Consider the following 21,184-nt stretch of genomic DNA (forward strand, 5'->3'; position numbering starts at 1 on the left):
ACCTGTACCGAGACACACGAAATGATGGAGCAAGCCCACGGTGATGAGTGCTCGGTGATACGAATGACTCACACGGTTTGAAAATGACCGGACGGAAGTTAAAGACGTCCTCGTTCAGGACACCTTTCGACGTCTACCGACGTTGCTCATGTCAGGAAGGTCAACGAAATTGTGCTTGCCAATCGAAGACAGACTGTCCGAGACACTGAAGAAGAATGTAACATTACAGTTGGATCATATCATAAAATACTGACCCAGAATCTTGGCATGCATCGTGTTACCGCCAAGTTCGTCCCACGGCTCGTGTGTCAAGACCAGAAAGACCTTCGGCTCACAATCTGTGAAGAGCTTTTGCGTCGCGCAGATGGAAACGAGATGTTCCTTTAGGGGGGTAGGACGTCAGATGGGCCGTCTTGGAGCAGGAGAGACACCACAGGACATTTTATTTTCCACTGTCTATATTTTTACGAATATATTCATAAAACTTTGTCAGCATGACCAGGAAGGATCCAGGATTCGCAATCATAGCAGTGGAAGTTCAAAAAATAACAAAATAAATTATTTTTTTTACATGCGAAAGTTCATCATTTTTTCATTTCTATTGGCTGCGTTTGTTGCTATAGGCACACGTTTCTTCGTAAGTAAGAGAGATTCTTCGATGAACTTTGCACAGCATACAAACCACAGTTACAGGTGCATGAAAGTCTAGAAACTATTTAATTTTTGAAAAAATGAATGCGCTGTTACATTTTAAACTTCATGTTTAGAAAAAACTCAAATTTTATAGTTAATTATCTCAATTTTTACGACAGTTTTTAATAGATTTGTAAAATTCTAGAGTTTCATACACCTGTAAGCATGGTTTGTATGCTGTGCAAAATTCATCGAAAAATCTCCCTTACTTATGAAGAAAAGTGTACCTATAGCAACAAATGCAGCGAATTACCATTCAAAAGGTGAAATACAAATGTAAAAAAAAATAAATAATTTTCTTATATTTTTCAACTTCCACCACTATAAGTGTAAATCCTGGATCCATTCTGGTCATTCTGACAAAGTTTTATGAATTTATTTTTAAAAGTATAGAATATGGAAATTAAAAATTCCTGTGGTGTCTCTCCTGCTCCTAGTCGTCCCGTTTGACGTCCTATCCCCCTTAAGAGAGTTATAACTGGTGATGAGGCGTGGGTCTACAGTTACGACGCTGAGACCAAAGTTCGATCTTCACAATGAGTCGGGAAAGGTTCTCCAAGACCAAAAAAAGCTCGTCAGGTCACGTCAAATGTCGAGACCATGCTGATAATTTTTTTCGTCCCTGTGGGAGGGATTTATGATGAACTAATCCTTCAAAGTCAAACTGTTAATCGACGGCACTGTCGGGACGTGTTGCGACGCCTGCGAGAAAATATGGGAAGGAAACGACCTGAAATGTGGCGAGACAATTCATGACTTTTGCATCACTGTAACGCTACCGCAAATTCATCCCTGTAGGTGCGTGACTGTTGCACAAGAAACGAAATCACTGTGCTGCCTCATCCTCCGCACCTCCAGACGTGGCTCCTGCGGACTTTTCTTTATTCCCAAAGTTGAAAACCCAGTTGGAAGGACGAAGATTTGCAACGATAGACAAGATGAAATAAAATTCGCAGACGGCGCTTTGCGCGATCCAGCAAGAGGCGTACCAAGACTTCCTCCAGAAATGGAAACGGCGTTGGAAGCCTTGTACACTACTGGCCATTAAAATTGCTACACCAAGAAGAAATGCATATGATAAACGGGTATTCATTGGACAAATATATTATACTAGAACTGACATGTGATTACATTTTCATGCAATTTTGGTGCATAGATCCTGAGAAATCAGTACCCAGAACAACCACCTCTGGCCGTAATAACAGCCTTGATACGCCTGGGCATTGAGTCAAACAGAGCTTGCATGGCCTATACAGGGACAGCTGCCCATGCAGCCTCAACACGATACCACAGTTCCTCAAGAGTAGTGACTGGCGTACTGTGAAGAGCCAGTTGCTCGGCTACCATTGACCAGACGTTTTCAATTGGTGAGAGATCTTGAGAATGTACTGGCCAGGGAAGCACTCGAACATTTCCTGTATGCAGAAATGCCCGTACAGGACCTGCGACATGCGGTCGTGCATTATCCTGCTGAAATGTAGGGTTTCCCAGGGATCGGATGAAGGGTACAGCCACGGGTCGTAACGCATCTGAAATGTAACGTGCACTGTTCAAAGTGCCGTCAATGCGAACAAGAGGTGACCGAGACGTGTAACCAGTGGCACCCCATACCATCACGCCGGGTGATACGCCAGTATGTCGATGACGAATACATGGTTGCAATGTGCGTTCACCGCGATGTCGCCAAACACGGATGTGACGATCATGATGCTGTAAACAGAACCTGGATTCATCTGAAAAAATATTTTCCCATTCGTGCACCCAGATTCGTCGTTGAGTACACCATCGCAGGCGCTCCTGTCTGCGATGCAGCGTCAAGGGTAACCGCAGCCACGGTCTCCGAGATGATAGTCCATGTTGCTGCAAACGTCGTCGAACTGTTCGTGCAGATGGTTGTTGCCCTGCAAACGTCCACGTCTGGTGACTCAGAGATCGAGACGTGGCTGCACGATCCGCTACAGCCATGCGGATAAGATGTCTGTCATCTCGACTGCTAGTGATACGAGGCCGTTGGGATCCAGCACGGCGTTCCGTATTACCCTCCTGTACCCACCGATTCCATATTCTGCTTACAGTCATTGGATCTCGACCAACGCGAGCAGGAATGTCGAGATACGATAAACCGAAGTCGCGATAGGTTACAATCCGACCTCTATCAAAGTCGAAAACGTGATGGTACGCATTTCTCCTCCTTACACGAGGCATCACAACAACGTTTCACCAGGCAACGCCGGTCAACTGCTGTTTGTGTATGAGAAATCGGTTCGAAACTTTCCTCATGTCAGCACGTTGTAGGTGTCGCCACCTTGGCCAACCTTGTGTGAACGCTCTGAAAAGCTAATCATTTGCATATCACAGCATCTTCTTCCTGTCGGTTAAATTTCGCGTCTGTAGCACGTCATCTTCGTAGGGGTAGCAATTTTAATGGCCAGTGGTGTATCAGTTGTGAAAGAGAGACCGTGCACAATAAGGTAAGCATAGAAAAATTTTGTGGTCAAATTTCCGGAATTTCTTGAACAGACCTCGTATTGCATGTCTACTGTATCGGTTCAGACTGAAATCCCCATGTCACAGTACCGTAGTATGCCACTCGGTTGTATGCTCTTCCATATGACTGAAGGCCATACCGTTTTTAAAGCAAATAAATAAATTTCTGAATTCCACACAGGTGCAGACTAAGGAGAACGATCTGTGCTTTGTGGCGCCTGTGCGGTTCTTGCCAGTGGAGCCAGAGGAGGAGGAAGAGTTCATAGAGGAGGCAGAGGGCGACATCGTGAGCACCGAAGAAGAAGAAGAGGTCCCGGAGGAGGAGCTGGCGACGGAGCCCGAAGTATCCCCCAGGCAGCCGCTCTCCACCCGAGCCGCCAGCCGCCGGCCCTGACCAGCACTGCCCACTGTCTCATTTGGCTACCTAGATCATTAAAAGCTCTCCTTTCCGCCTCTCCAAAGCTTTGTGCTGCGAAGCACCTGAGTATACAAGTGAAACATATTATTACGAGTAACAGCTATTTTGCGATATGACCGCCATCTCTAAAACTGGCAGCAGGTAGACGGCACTGGGTGTGGTCCCAGCATTCATCACAAATACCTGCCTGACAGAAAAAGTAAAGTACACAGCGCAACAGGAGGAAAAGAAATGAGACTTCACAGATTGAGAGCGTGTGTGTTTACATAACTGAGTCAAACTCACAAAGAACTTGGCAGTAAGAGCGCACTTCAAATGGTTCAAATGGCTCTGAGCACTATGGGACTTAACATCTGTGGTCATCAGTCCCCTAGAACTTAGAACTACTTAAACCTAACTAACCTAAGGACATCACACACATCCATGCCCGAGGCAGGATTCGAACCTGCGACCGTAGCAGTCGCGCGGTTCCGGACTGAGCGCCTAGAACCGCTAGACCACCGCGGCCGGCAAGAGCGCACTTACCAGTATGACATTGCATCCGTTTGGCCTGAATGCATGTATTGATTCGGTTGGGAAGGGTGTAATAAAGCCATTATATCTTCTCTTGAGGCAAGCTCAGCTACAATCGTTGCAACTGTTCCTTGATTTGCACTGGGATGGACTTGATATCTGACGTTAGCCTCTGCCGAATGGTGTGGGATGATACGCAGTGTTAAAGAGAGTCCATTACTTGTTCTGGGATGGCAGGCACAGATGTAAAGGGATTTGCTCGGTGCCAATACATCAGTGTTCCATTGTGGTGGTTAGACGTGGTCAACTACAAACCCTACAACAAAAAAATAAATAAATTGAAAAAGTTGGCTGCTGCGTGATTTAATCAAATGGAGACTCACAATAGGCCCTTTTCAAACTCTGTAAGGTTTTGATAATGCCGTTTACACAAGAATGCAGCATCACCACCTCCTTCACGGTGATACTGAATACCTGTCGCCGTTCATGGCCCTTATACACCCAACCAGACCCGGTAACAACAGTAAACACAAACATCTCTAATGCACTATGATGGCCATACCACCTATCACACAGAATTCCATTCTAGTCATTTAAATATCCACCGACAGCATGGACGTGTACAACTTTTCGCCATACACTCTACGAGGGCGGTTCAGAAAGTAACCTCCGATTGGTCACAGTGCGGGTTGTGGGGGGAGTAGCGACGCCATCTGTGCGTTCACGCACTCAACAGGTCAGTCGGCATCAAGCCGTGGTCGAGTGAACGTCGTACCTGCGCTAGTTTAGTTTTTGTGGCAGTTTGAAATGTGTGCTGCAATAGAAAACCCCGCCAAATGTGAAGTGCGTGCTGTCATAAGGTTTTTTACAGCCAAAGGATATTCTGCAGCAGCTATTCATCGTGAGCTTTGTGCCGTGTATGGACCAAGAGCTATGAGTGAAGGAGTTGTCCGTGAATGGGTACGTTTATTTAAAAGTGGACGAGAAAACGTTCATGATGAAGAGAGGAGTGGTAGACCATCATTGGTGATTGACTAACTCGTTCAGACAGTTGATGCAAAAGTTCGTGAAAATCGACGTTTCTCAATGTCGGAGTTGTCTACTGGTTTTCCACAGATTTCTAAGACTCTCTTGTACGAGATAGTGACAGCAAGATTGGGTTACCGTAAGTTCTGTGCACGATGGGTGCCCAAAATTCTTACCGACCACCACAAAACTCAAAGAATGGCCTCTGCATTAGACTTTCTGTCACGTTATGAGGACGAAGGAGAACCATTGTTAAACAGAATCGTGACCGGTGACGAAACCTGGATTAAGTACGTGAACCCTGAGACAAAAGAACAATCAAAGATGTGGGCACATTCAAATTCGCCTACCAAACCAAGAAAAGCCTCGCAAGATTTTTCTGCCAGAAAACTGATGGCAACGGTGTTTTGGGATGCCAAAGGGGTGTTGTTGGTTGAATTCATGGAACGTGGTACGACCATTAATCAAGACGTGTACTGTGAAACAATAAAAAAGTTACGACGGGCTATACAGAACAAACGCCGTGGTATGCTGACTTCCGGTATCGTTTTTTTGCACGATAACGCCCGTCCTCACTCTGCTCGCAGAACAACGGCCCTTCTTGAGTCCTTCAAGTGGGACGTTATCAACCATCCACCTTACAGCCCAGACCTGGCGCCAAGTGATTATCACCTCTTCATGCATTTGAAGAAATGGCTCGGGTCACAGCGGTTTGATGACGACGAAGAGCTCAAAGATGCGGTCACAGGCTGGCTCCAGGCACAAGCAGGTGATTTTTATGCAGAAGGAATTTCAAAGCTTGTGAAGAGATACCATAAGTGCCTCAATCGCTATGGAGACTATGTAGAAAAATAGTGCAAAGATGTAGTTGTAAGATGTATATATTAAAATATTTTTATTTAACTTGGTGTATTTTTTTAAATCAACCGGAGGTTACTTTCTGAACGGCCCTCGTATATGGGACCATACTGCATACAATACATTATCGGATTTCGCAGTTCCAGTAAGATGTGTGCCAGAAGTGAATACAAAGTCTGAAATATCACCATCCAGACTCAAGTGGATTCATGTTGAAAATTCGTATAGCTCACCTGTTCTGCTCATCTTTCACACAATTTTACTAGTTATTTAGATGCAACAAGCGCTACTGTAGTACGATGCACGTCTTGAATGTTTTCATTATATCTATGCTCAAACTTTTATGAGCCTGTTGCGGTGTCAGCGCAACTAACTTGGAAGTCTCCCAATATTGTATTCAATTCTCGTCATTTCCTTGTTTTCCCCCTAATCTTTCACTAAACACTTATTTCGCTACAAGAAAAGGATTAATAATAATAATAATAATCATTATCATCGTCGTCTCTGTTCCTTTCTTAAGACAAATTATATGCTGCAGCAATACAAGTGTTTGGTGCAAGTATAGACATAAAAAGACTATGAGAGTCTGACCTAGTGCAAGCAGACCTCTAGTCTGCCACTTAAGCTGGTTGGGCTAACGTCACTGCTCGATGGCTGTTTCTCTCATACTTTGAATGTTGCTTTTAGGAGACAATTGAGAAGTACACTATCTGATCAAAAGTATCTGGATACCTACTGGTGAACATTTACACTAAGTGGTCAAAAATATCCGGACACGTCGAAAAACGTAGGTTTTTCGTATTAAATGCATTGTGCTGCCACCTACTGCCAGGTACTCCATATCAGCGACCTCAGTAGTCTTTATAGACATCGTGAGAGAGCAGAATGGGGCGCTCATCAGAACTCACGGACTTGGAATGTGATCAGGTGATTGGGTGTCACTTGTGTCATATGGCTGTACGTGAGATTTCCACACTCCTAAACATTCCTAGGTCCACTGTTTCCATTGTGATAGTGAAGTGGAAACGTGAAGGGACATGAACAGCACAAAAGCGTACAGGCAAACCTCGTCTGTTGACTGACAGAGATCGCCGACACTTGAAGAGAGCCATAATGTGTAATAGGCAGGCATATATCCAGACCATCACACAGGAATTCCAAACTGCATCAGGATCCACTGCAAGTACTAAAACAGTTAGGCGGGAGGTGAGAAAACTTGTATTTCGTGGTCGAGCGGCTGCTGATAAGCCACACATCACGCCGGTAAATACAAAACGACGCCTCACATGGTGTAAACAGCGTAAACATTGGACGATAGAACAGTAGAAAAATGGTGTGTGGAGTGACGAATCACGGTACACAATGTGGCGATCCGTTGGCAGGGTGTGGGTATGGCGAATGTCTGGTGTACGTCATCTGCCAGCGTGTGTAGTGCCAACAGTAAAATTCGGAGGCGGTGGTGTTATGGTGTGGTCGTGTTTTTCATGGAGGGGATTTTGCTACCCTTGTTGTTTTGCGTGGCACTATCACAGAACAGACCTACATTGATGTTTTAAGCACCTTCTTGCTTCCCACTGTTGAAGAGCAATTCGGGGATGGCGATTGCGTCTTTCAAACACGATCGAGCACCTGTTCACAATGCACGACCTGTGGCGGAGTGGTTACACGTCAATAACATCCCTGTAAAGAACTGGCCTGCACAGAGTCTTGGCCTGAATCGTATAGAACACCTTTGGGATGTTTTGAAACGCCAACTTCGTCCCAGGCCTCAACGACCGACATCGATACCTGTCCTCAGTGCAGCACTCCTTGAAGAATGGGCTGCCATCCCCCCAAGAAACCTCCCAGCACCTGATTGAACGTATGCGTGCGAGAGTGGAAGTTGTCATCAAGGCTAAGGTTGGGCCAACAGCATGCTAAATTCCAGCATTACCGATGGAGGGCGCCACGAACTTGTAAGTCATTTTCAGCCAGGTGTCCGGATACTTTTGATCACATGGTGTATATGAGTTACGTCAAACCTTTGCCTTCATAAAGGTTTGAACTTTGCTGGGGACACCTTTAATGAGGCGGCTAAATGTCTGTGGATGAATGGCATCCCATTCTTCCTCATGAGCGGAAACCGGATAAGGAAGTGATGTTGGATCCTGGGGTCTGCATCGAAGTTGACGTTCTGAATCAGACCAAAGATGAGGCTCTGGATGGACGCCTCGCAGGTCAGTCCGTTTCAGGAATATTACTATTGATAAACTACTGCAACACATGTGGTGCTTTATGAGAGGGTGCGCTGTCATGCTGGTACAAACAATCGCCATCTCCGAACTGTTCCTCTACTGTACACAAAACAAAACGCTATAAAATGTTTTCATAGCCTTTCCTTGCCTTCATTTTCTTAAGCACAATAAAGAAACTACACCTTGACCACGAGAAACACCGCATTAATGTAACACCACCTCCTCCATATTTCACTGCTGGTACTACCTACAATGGTAGGTAATGTTCTCCAGGCATTCGCCGAACACAAACCCTTCTATTGGATTGCCAAAGGGTATGGTGTGATTCATCTCTCCAAATCACTCACTTAGAGCCATATGTAGTCCAGCAGTGCAGCTCTTCACACCACCTCAAATGTCACGTAGCATTGACTGCAGAAATGTCGTGATTTACGAGGAACTTCTCGGCCGTTGTACCCCATTCTGTTTAACTCGCTATGCACAGTTTTTGTGTAAATGGACTGCCGGTAGCACTTTTGAACTCGCGAGTGATTCCTGCTGCTCCTTTCATGCATTTTTCCATCTACAGTCGACTCGAGCAGCTTTATCAGGGTTGGAATGTCCCTGATGGGTTTGTTACTCGGAGGACATCCGACGACTAGTGCCCGTGCGAAGTCATTGAGCTTTCCTCGCCAACCCATTCCTGTGTTACTGCTTCTCTGCTGACAACACAATACTCCCCATCCCCTATTATACTGGCAGGTCTGCCTCTTGTAACAGCTAGTGGTCAATTCTGCGTAACACAGGGGTATCCTGGTACTTTTGATCAAGTGGTGTACATCATGCTATTGTTACATTTAAGTATGTACTACAACCATATGACTTTTTTGATATGTGCTTCCCTTGCTAGCTGCAACCTAACATGTCATTATTTTCCAGACACCCTTTTATTCAGCAGAGGAGTGTGCCCAATTTTGAAATTTCCCACAGTTTAAAAACTGTTTACTAGACAAGGACTCAAACCTGGTATCTTTCATTTCATGGTTAACGTTCTTATCGACTGTGCAATCAAGACACTACTCATGACCCTCTCTCAACTTCATTTCTGTCAGTTCCTCTATTCTCCTGATAGATGACGTTGAATTGGTAAATGCCAAATGACTGTCAGAGTCGTTTCTAATACTACTGAGCTCAAGTCAACCCAGGTTATTGATGTTTATAGCATGATACATGTAGCAGCACAATTTTTTCTGAAATTGTTCAGAGCTGAATTAACATCAGTCAAAAGTTACTGAATAAAATTCGTGATGAACCTGAATTGTTCATAAGAGTAATAACTGCTGATAAAAGACATGTATACATGAGAACAAAGCAAAATTAAGGCCCAGTTGTCCCAATGGAAGCTTCCTGAAGAGCCAAGACTGAGATCAAGTTTCTGTTCATTGTGTTCTTTGATTTCAGCTGTGTAGTGTTTCACGAGTTCTTGCCAGCACACCATAAGTTCAGTAAGGAGTACTACCAATAAAGCTCTGCACCCATTGTGAGCATGAATCCGAAGGGAACCTCCAGAAATGCAGACAGACAATTCTGGGTCATGTTACCACACTAATTCACCTGCACAAACTTTATTGCCTATTCATCAATTTTTAACAGAAAATAACAGATGTATGATGTCTTGTTGCCATAATCACCAGACAAGGGGCCCCTGTGCCTTCTTCTATTCCTACAGTAGAAAAGAGCCATGAAAGGATGGCATATTGCTAACCTTGAAGAGGAGGTAAGTGCCATACCAAAATATGCAAGCCATCAGTGCTTCAAAGGTTGAAAGAAAAGCTTTTGTAAAAATATATATCATCTCGTGGGAAGTACTTTGAAAGAGAGAAAGTTAATATTGAACAAATGAAGATCTGAAGTAACAACATTTGTCTACTCTGAAAACTAACACTTGAATGGCAGACAACATTCAACAAACAGAACTTTTTCACAAATATTGCCATCTTTCCCTTCTGGGGTAAGAGGGAATATTTTTTTCTCATTCTCCTCTGGAATATACTGTATTGCTTTTTCTACTCAAAACTCCGAGTAAGATACAATAAACAGCACACCGTATGCAAATTTTAGTTAAAATGTTTCATGATTGATGGAGGAGGCAAGATAGATACAATTTCCATGTGACAACAATGTCACAGATATTTAATTACAGAGCTGTGACTTGAGGCCAATATTTTGAGGTGCTACCCATTACACTGCACCTGTGCCCTTGCCATTATGCCCATATTTATTATATTTCACTGTAAGACACAAAATAAAATGTCACTACCAATAATGAGCACAAGCTTGCAGTTACGGTTGGAGTTCACCGTGGTGGGAGTTCAGAGGGTAGATTTTTATAAAATTGGTAATTGTACAAAGGCACCTGCATGCAAATGCATCGTGAGAGAAGGCTTAAAAGCCATAAATTGCTATGCTTCTGATGGAGGAGTGTCCTTGACTATCATCCATGCAACATAGCCATGTTCTTCCCATTAATGGGTCTGGTATGGTATATGCTCAGGAACAGTTCCCCTAACATATTGGTCATTTGCTACTTTAATGTGTGGATCACCCTTTCAGCTTCTTCATTACCCTGAGTGTGGATGCTAACAGGGAGACATTTTGAAAATGGCTTGCGAAGTGAGCTGGAGTCTGTTATCCCTTGTGATGCTCTGGGGGATGCCTTCAGTTGCTAGAATCTTTGTTAGTGTCTCAGTGATAGCCTCTGTGGTAGTGGAAGACATCTTAAAAAATATAGGGAAACTGTGCAGTGCATCCACAACCACTGACCACTTGGATCTAGAGAGAGACAGTGAAATTTAAATGTACCTGCTTCCTTGGCTGTGCAGTGGTGGGCTAAGGGGAAATGCGACTCGTAGCATTTGTTACAGCTCTACAGACCTGTTGCATTTGTGGATGAGCGCCTCCACTTCATTGTCCTTCGTCAAATCAAGTCAATGAACATTCTGGCAGAGTGGCTTCAATGTAATAATACTAGGACCTCTGACTACAGAATTTGGGAATGACTAAACAATACTGAAATTGGCTCTGTTGAACATTAGGGATCTGTCTGCTACTGCTAACTGATTTATCTGTTGGTGGAATGCGGACAAGGTGCATATTCCAGAATTTTTTTATGGCGGACACATTTGATCACCAGGGTCAGCATGTCAACTTTGAGTCTTACAATGATAGCAAATTTGCCATTCCATCCTTCAAGTTCAGCATCTGTTTGGAAACAGAGCACTTCTAGTTCATCAAAAGCTGAGTCCCATTCTGTTGTCAAGTGGGTCATGATATCGGCATTATCCTGTCTGCCAGTGGCTTGTACCATATGTCATACTGACAGGAGGAAAAGCGCTGGACCCACAGCTAAAACCCTTGTTTTGTTCTCACTGAAGTTTTCCTTGTGGTCAGAACAACTTGTAAACAGTGTACGACCTGTTATGCAGTGAAATTCACTACATCACAAATAAACATGAAATTTCTTGCTAGCGTAAACTGCTTTCTTGATTTGTGAATATTTGTTGTGGGCTGCTAAGAGTATTTGGAGCCATAGGTTATTGGCTGTTACAAGTCATTTGGTCTCTGTGGGGAACAGTTGCTCCCAAATTGTGATCGGGCATGTATTGCAAAGAGTGTATTTTACCAGCAGACATCAACTAGAATTTTAGTGTCTGGAAGGTACGTTTGCAAGCTTCAGGCCGAGTAAAAGAGATGCCTTTCTAGTGTAAAATTTTTAGTGAGTGGGGGAATCTGCAGCTTGGGGCATAAACTTGACATAATACTTACCCTTTCTAGATATGACGATAGGTCAATCACATTCGACGACCATGCAAGGAAATCAATCCATGAATGTGCTGTTGTGTGGGTGTAATACCCTATACAATTAGAAACTTTCTTTCAAAGTACTTACATTTTCACACTATTTCAGCCTTGCCTGCCCTAGACAGCAATGTACAGTGTGTAAATCTGCCGATGTGGTTTCTTGCTTTATGCTGTCACTACAATCTCCGTTGTCTTGTTGGCACTGCAGAGAAAGGCAGCTGCAAGTTAAAAAACTATCAATGCATCTCCTACCCCTTTGGAAGGAGCAGATAACGGTGGAGTCCAAATGCTTCAAGAGAGTGCATCTAATGGCAGTTTCAAGCATGTCCGTTAGATTTATCTTCACAACATATTTGGTCTTTGCAAATATTGACAACTGTTCATCTTGACTTAATTTGAGTGAGAAGTCAATCATTCAGTAACTATTAATTATGACTTAATAATCACAACAGAGTAGAAGAAGGGCAGTAGCTTTCCTGATCATCATAAGTGTGGCCCAGTTGCTTGAGTTTACATGGAGTCCAGAGGCACATGCTGAGGTGAGTGAACACAGCTGGAATGGTAGCAGTGGCAGCAGTTGTCTGAAACAGGGTGCAGAGTAATTTACCCTGAAGCGCCAAAGAAACTGGGATAGGCATGTGTTTTCAAATACAGAGATATGTAAACAGGCAGAATACGGCGCTATGGTCGACAACGCCTATACAAGAATACAAGCGTCTGGCGCAGTTCTAAGATCGGTTCGTGCTGCTTTTCCCATACGACCATTTCATGAATGTGCGAGGGCGGAGGGCGGAGGGCGAGGGCGAGGGCTAGGGAAGGGGGAGGGGGAGGGGGGAGAGGGAGAAGGGGAGGGGGAGGAGGGAGAGGGGGGGAGGGAGAGGGGGAGGGGGAGAGGGGGGAGGGAGAGGGAGAGGGGGAGGGAGAGGGGGAGGGAGAGGGGGAGGGAGAGGGGGAGGGAGAGGGGGAGGGAGAGGGGGAGGGAGAGGGGGAGGGAGAGGGGGAGGGGGAGGGATAGGGGGAGGGAGATGGGAGGGGGAGGGGGAGGGATAGGGGGAGGGAGATGGGAGAGGGAGAGGGGGAGAGGGGGAGGGAAAGGGAGAGGGAGAGGGAGAGGGAGAGGGAGAGGGAGAGGGAGAGGGAGAGGGAGAGGGAGAGGGAGAGGGAGAGGGAGAGGGAGAGGGAGAGGGAGAGGGAGAGGGAGAGTGGGGGTAAAGGGGGAGTGGGGGTAAAGGGGGAGTGGGGGGAACCGGGGGAGAGGGGTAGAGAGAGAGAGAGAGAGAGAGAGAGAGAGAGAGAGAGAGACTAGTCAGTTGGTGGTAATGGCTTCTGCATACACATGAATGTGATATAGCAAATATTTTTGTTTTTTTTGTTTGTCCTCTTTCCAAAGTATTGCGCATTTCAAATGGAAGCAGCACTCCTCACTTGTATAAAATATGAAAGCAAGAGTCTGTGGCGATAACGGATCAGAGGGTGCAACTCGTTGAACCTCGACTGAACTAGAATCGACCTTGTTCAAATTCTCGAACTGACAATACCCTGATCCGTCTCCCCTAAATTTACCTCGCCCGGAAACTTGTGAGTTAGCTGTAACCAGAAATACTCTGCTATTCTTCAAATTGGCCCAACATTACATTCACACATGCAAGTAATTACCCAAAAATTATAACATTACGAAAATCACCCATTAGCCTAAGTCAGACAATTGCCACTGTTAAAATATTCTCCATAACTAACTGAACAACTCATGACTTGTTTCTTTCTAATAAGGAAATGGTGGATAAGGCATAGCGCCCAAAATCCATTGGCAGAGCACAATAATGAGCATGAAATCAAATGCGAAACAATAAAATGTGCAGATGGAGGTAAACATTTACAGACTACACAGATAAACAAACGTTTGTAACTAAAAGCAAATGGAAAGAAATAAATTTATTTAAATTGTTGTCTCATTCGTAATTAGTAACTATTGTCTGCAAAAATAACTGTCTCGGAAATTAATAGGTTCGCAAAGTTATTATATTTATGGAACGACATAATTAAATGAATGAAATATGTTTTAATTACTTTTCTGAACATTACTGAAAATAAAGAAAATAATTTTACAATATGAAAGTTGTAATCAGTAAAATGAATGGCTGGGAAAATTATTGTTGTTCCTAAATAAAGAGTTTTTACTTCACTGATCCTCCCCATGAACCATGGACCTTGCCGTTGGCGGGGAGGCTTGCATGCCTCAATGATACAGATAGCCATACCGTAGGTGCAACCACAATGGAGGGGTATATGTTGAGAGGCCAGACAAACGTGTGGTTCCTGAAGAGGGGCAGCAGCCTTTTCAGTAGTTGCAGGGGCAACAGTACGGATGACTGACTGATCTGGCCTTGTAACACTAACCAAAACGACCTTGCTGTTGTAGTACTGTGAAGGCTGCAAGCAAGGGGAAACTACAACAGTAATTTTTCCCGAGGGCATGCAGCTTTACTGTATGGTTAAATGATGATGGCGTCCTCTTGGGTAAAATATTCCGGAGGTAAAATAGTCCCCCATTCGGATCTCCGGGCGGGGACTACTCAGGAGGACATCATTATCAGGAGAAAGAAAACTGGTGTTCTACGGATCGGAGCGTGGAATGTCAGATCCCTTAATCGGGCAGGTAGGTTAGAAAATTTAAAATGGGAAATGGATAGGTTAAAATTAGATATAATGGGAATTAGTGAAGTTCGGTGGCAGGAGGAACAAGACTTTTGGTCAGGCGAATACAGGGTTATAAATGCAAAATCAAAACGGGGGAATGCAGGAGTAGGTTTAATAATGAATAAAAAAATAGGAGTGCGGGTAAGATACTACAAACAGCATAGTGAACGCATTATTGTGGCCAAGATAGACATGAAGCCCACGCCTACCACAGTAGTACAAGTTTATATGCCTACTAGTCTGCAGATGATGAAGAATTGAAGAAATGTATGATGAAATAAAAGAAATTATTCAGATAGTGAAGGGAGACAAAAATTTAATAGCCATGGGTGACTGGAATTCGGTAGCAGGAAAAGGAAGAGAAGGAAACGTAGTAGGTGAATATGGATTGGGGGGAAGAAAAGAAAGAGGAAGCTGTCTGGTAGAATTTTGCACAGAGCTAACACTTGGTTCAAGAACCATAAAAGAAGGTTGTATACATGGAAGAATCCTGGAGATACTAAAAGGTATCAGATAGATTATATAATGATAAGACAGAGATTTAGAAACCACGTTTTAAATTGTAGGACATTTCCAGGGGCAGATGTGGACTCTGACCACAATCTATTTGTTATGTACTGTAGATTAAAACTGAAGAAATTGCAAGAAGGTGGGAATTTAAGGAGATGGGACCTGGATAAACTGACTAAACCAGAGGTTGTACAGAGTTTCAGGGAGAGCATAAGGGAACAATTGACAGGAATGGGGGAAAGAAATACAGTAGAAGACGAATGGGTAGCTCTGAGGGATGAAGTAGTGAAAGCAGCAGAGGATCAAGTAGGTAAAAAGACGAAGGCTAGTAGAAATCCTTGGGTAACAGAAGAAATATTGAATTTAATTGATGAAAGGAGAAAATATAAAAATGCAGTAAATGAAGCAGGCAAGAAGGAATACAAACGTCTCAAAAATGAGATCGACAGGAAGTGCAAAATGGCTAAGCAGGGATGGCTAGAGGACAAATGTAAGGATGTAGAGGCTTATCTCACTAGGGGTAAGATAGATACTGCCTACAGGAAAATTAAAGAGACCTTTGTAGAAAAGAGAGCCACTTGTATGAATATCAAGAGCTCAGATGGAAACCCAGTTCTAAGCAAAGAGGGGAAAGCAGAAAGATGGAAGGAGTACATAGAGTCTATACAAGGGCGATGTACTTGAGGACAATATTATGGAACTGGAAGAGGATGTAGATGAAGAGGAAATGGGAGATACAATACTGCGTGAAGAGTTTGACAGAGCACTGAAAGACCTGAGTCGAAACAAGGCCCCGGGAGTAGACAACATTCCATTAAAACTACTGACAGCCTTGGGAGAGCCAGCCCTGACAAAACTCTACCGTCTGGTGAGCAAGATGTATGAGACAGGCGAAACACCCTCAGACTTCAAGAAGAATATAATAATTCCAATTCCAAAGAAAGCAGGTGTAATAAGTCAATAAGTCACAGCTGCAAAATACTAACGCGAATTATTTACAGACGAATGGAAAAACTGGTAGAAGCCGACCTCGGGGAAGATCAGTTTGGATTCCGTAGAAATGTTGGAACACATGAGGCAATACTGACCTTACGACTTATCTTAGAAGGAAGATTAAGGAAAGGCAAACCCACGTTTCTAGCATTTGTAGACTTAGATAAAGCTTTTGACAATGCTGACTGGAATACTCTTTTTCAAATTCTAAAGGTGGCAGGGGTAAAATACAGGGAGCAAAAGGCTATTTACAATTTGTACAGAAATCAGATGGCTGTCATAAGAGTCGAGGGGCATGAAAGGGAAGCAGTGGTTGGGAAGGGAGTGAGACAGGGTTGTAGCCTCTCCCCGATGTTATTCAATCTGTATACTGAGCAAGAAGTAAAGGAAACAAAAGAAAAATTTGGAGTAGGTATTAAAATCCAGGGAGAAGAAATAAAAACTTTGAGGTTCGCCGATGACATTGTAAATCTGTCAGAGACAGCAAAGGACTTGGAAGAGCAGTTGAACGGAATGGACAGTGTCTTGAAAGGAGGATATAAGATGAACATCAACAAAAGCAAAACGAGGATAATGGAATGTAGTCAAATTAAGTCAGGTGATGCTGAGGGAATTAGATTAGGAAATGAGACACTTAAAGTAGTAAAGGAGTTTTGCTATTTGGGGAGCAAAATAATTGATGATGGTCAAAGTAGAGAGGATATAAAATGTAGACTGGCAATGGCAAGGAAAGCATTTCTGAAGAAGTGAAATTTGTTAACATCGAGTATTGATTTAAGTGTCAGGAAGTCGTTTCTGAAAGTATTTGTATGGAGTGTAGCCATGTATGGAAGTGAAACATGGACGATAAATAGTTTGGACAAGAAGAGAATAGCAGCTTTCAAAATGTGGTGCTACAGAAGAATGTTGAAGATTAGGTGGGTAGATCACGTCACTAATGAGGAGGTATTGAATAGGATTGTGGAGAAGAGAAGTTTGTGGCACTACTTGACTAGAAGAAGGGATCGGTTGGTAGGACATGTCCTGAGGCATCAAGGGATCACAAATTTAGCATTGGAGTGCAGTGTGGAGGGTAAAAATCGTAGAGGGAGACCAAGAGATGAATACACTAAGCAGATTCAGAAGGATGTAGGTTGCAGTAGGTACTGGGAGATGAAGGAGCTTGCACAGGCTAGATTAGCATGGAGAGCTGCATCAAACCAGCCTCAGGACTGAAGACCACAACAACAACAACTTCACTGATTAGAATGATGTTGTTCGCTGTCTCTCTTAGCCACCGTTCCTTCAAAACAGTTTCACTTGGCTGATGCTACCAGCGAGTTCTCAATGTCCGCATCGTAAATCAATGATCCTTGAGCGTATAATCGTTTTGTTGCTTTCCTTGAACGTGGGCGCCAGTCGTGAATGTAACAACTACGCTCGGTGTTTGCAGAATTAATTCAAATCAGCGTATCCGCATACGATGACGAGAGTGAAACACACTTCTTTCCATTAACGCCTGACATACTCTGATGACATAATGTTTGTTACACACTTTAGCCATAGTTTTCAGATTTATAGCTTACGGGTCTGCATATCAAAACTATTTACATCTACATCCATATTCTACAACCATTGTGAGGTGCATGGTAGAAGGTACATCCCATTGTACTAGTTATTAGGGTTTCTTCCTGTTTCATACACGTTCAGGAAGAATGAGTGAATGCTTCTGTGCTTGCAGTAATTATTCTAATCTTATCCTCACGGTCCCTGTGAGCGATATTCAGGGGGTTGTAACTGATAGCTGGAGTAATCATTTAAAGCCGGTTCTTAAAACTTTGTTAAAAGACTTTCACAGGAGATTTTACATCTGCCTTCAAGAGTCTTCCAGTTCAGTTCCTCCATTATCTTTGTGACACTCTCCCACGGATTAGACAAACCTGGGACCATTCATGCTGCACTTCTCTGTATACTTCAATATACCGTGTTAGTCCTATTTGATATGGGTCCCATACACTTGAGTAATATTCTAGGATGAGTGACATGTGTGATCCATGAATACTTCCCTTTGTAGGTTGATTGCATTTCCCCAATATTCTACCAATAAACCGAAGTCTACCACCTGCTTTACACATGAATGATCCTATATGATAATTTCATTTCATATCACTACAAAGTATTACATGCAGGTATTTGCACGAGTTGGTCAATTGTAACAGTGACCCATTGATATAGGATACTAGGTTTTTTCGTTTTGTGATGCGCAAAATTTTACATTTTTGAACATTTAAAGCAAACTGTCAATCTCTGCACCACTTTGAAATCTTATCAATATCTGACTGAATATTTATACAGCTTCTTTCAGATAACATTTTGTTACTGACAACAGCATCATCTGCAAAAATCCTAATTTTACTATTAATATTGTCTGCAAGGTCATTAATACAGAATATAAACAGCAAGGTCCCAACACACTTGCCTTGGGAACATCTGAAGTAACTTCTACATCTGACAATGAGTCTCCATCCATGGTAACATGCTGCGCCCTCCCTATCAAAGTCCTCAATCCAGTCACAAATTTCATTTGATACCCATATGATTGATCATAAACACAGTACCAAGTCAAATGCTTTTCGAAAATAAAATTCATACACCATCTAACTGCCTTGATCCAAAGCTTCCAGTATGTCACGTGAGAAAAGTGCAAGCTGGGTTTCACATGATCTGTTTTTTCGGAATCCATGCTGTCTAGCACTGAGGAGGTCATTCTGTTCAAGATACTTTATTATGTTTGAGCTCAGAGTATGTTCTAAGATTCTACAACAAATCAATGTCAAGGATATTGGATGGTACATCATTTTTACAACCCTTCTTGTAGATGTATGTGACTTGCACTTTTTTCCAAGCACTGGGCACAGTTTTTCGTTCGAGAGATCTACGACAGATTATAGTTAGCAGAGGGGCTAACTCAGCTGCTAATTCAGTATAGAATCTGATGGGGATTCCATCGAGCTCTGGACCTTTGTTCAATTTTAAACATTTCAGTTTCTCTCAACATCACTGACACTAATACTTATTTCACTCATATTTTCAGTGGTACAAGGATTACACTGGTGCAATTCTCCTGGGTTTTGCTTTGTAAGGTAACATTTGGAAATGGAATTAAGCATTTCAGCTATGGTCTTCTTACACTCAAATTCAGTTCCTGTCTCATTCACTAGGGACTGGACACTAACTATGCTGCCACTAACAGCCTTTACAGATGACCAGAATTTCTTTGAGTTCCGTGAAAAATCATTGACAGTATTCTGCTATGTTAGTCATTGAAGGCATCACGCATTATTCTCTTGACAGGCAAAAATGCATTTCATTCAGTGTCTCTCTATCTATATCCCCATGCTTAGTTTTACATCTGTTATGTAGAAATCTCTAATTCTTTAGAAGTTTATTTACGGTGGCTGTACACCATGGAGGTTCCCTCCCATTAAGGACTGTTCTACTGGGTACATATCTATCCAGTGTGTGGTCAACTATTCTTTTAAACCTAAGCCAAAGTTCCTCTATGTGCTCCTGCCCTGTGGCAAAAGACCAACACACCTCATAAGGTTACTAGGTCTTTAATCACAGTACACACCGACATCATGAATATAGCACTGTCCAAACTCTGATATTTTTCACTAGCCACAAACACAATGTTTAGCAGTACATACGCAGCATGGGAGTCACCTCCACTCTCCTTCTCACTCCCATTTCTTTGTTGATCCCTTCTCTCTGGATATGGTTCTACATTGCTCAGATACCTCGCTTCACATTTACACTTTCAAAAATTCTGATTATATTGACTTACAGTTTTACCCAAAATTACTATTTCATATTACTCTGTCCATAGAAAATGAATTAAATAGCATGTTAAAAAATAAGAAAGTACATAACATCAGAATAAATTAAAATGGCAATCACATCCATAATCACATTGTGTAAACAGAAACATAATTACATAAATATTCAAATTTACAAGACTCATTCTGGTATAACCTTTCCAATGTATGATGAAGATAAAACAGGAAAGAAGTAAAAGAAAAGAAAATCTACAAAAATCTCAATTTATCTAAAAACAAAGACGATGTGACTTACCAAACGAAAGCGCTGGCACGTCGATAGACACACAAACAAACACAAACATACACACAAAATTCTACCTTTCACAACCAATGGTTGCTTCATCAGGAAAGAGGGAAGGAGAGGGAAAGACGAAAGGATGTGGGTTTTAAGGGAGAGGGTAAGGAGTCATTGCAATCCCGGGAGCGGAAAGACTTACCTTAGGGGGAAAAAAGAATGGGTATACACTCACACACACACACACACACACACACACACACACACATATCCATCCACACATATACAGACACAAGCAGACATATTCAAAGTCAAAAAGGGTGTGGGCAGAGATGTCAGTCGAGGCGGAAGCGCAGAGGCAAAGATGATGTTGAATGACAGGTGAGGTATGAGTGGCGGCAACTTGAAATTAGTGGAGATTGAGGCCTGGTGGATAATGGGAAGAGAGGATATACTGAAGAGCAAGTTCCCATCTCCGGAGTTCGGATAGGTTGGTGTTAGTGGGAAGTATCCAGATAACCCAGACAGTGTAACACTGTGCCAAGATGTGCTGGCCGTGCACCAAGGCATGTTTAGCCACAGGGTGATCCTCATTACCAACAAACACTGTCTGCCTGTGTCCATTCATGCGAATGGACAGTTTGTTGCTGGTCATTCCCACATAGAATGCGTCACAGTGTAGGCAGGTCAGCTGGTAAATCACGTGGGTGCTTTCACACGTGGCTCTGCCTTTGATCGTGTACACCTTCCGGGTTACAGGACTGGAGTAGGTGGTGGTGGGAGGGTGCATGGGACATGTTTTACTTCGGGGGTGGTTACA

This window comes from Schistocerca serialis, chromosome 2 (genome assembly GCF_023864345.2).
Source record: "Schistocerca serialis cubense isolate TAMUIC-IGC-003099 chromosome 2, iqSchSeri2.2, whole genome shotgun sequence".
Taxonomy (NCBI): Eukaryota; Metazoa; Arthropoda; class Insecta; order Orthoptera; family Acrididae; genus Schistocerca; species Schistocerca serialis.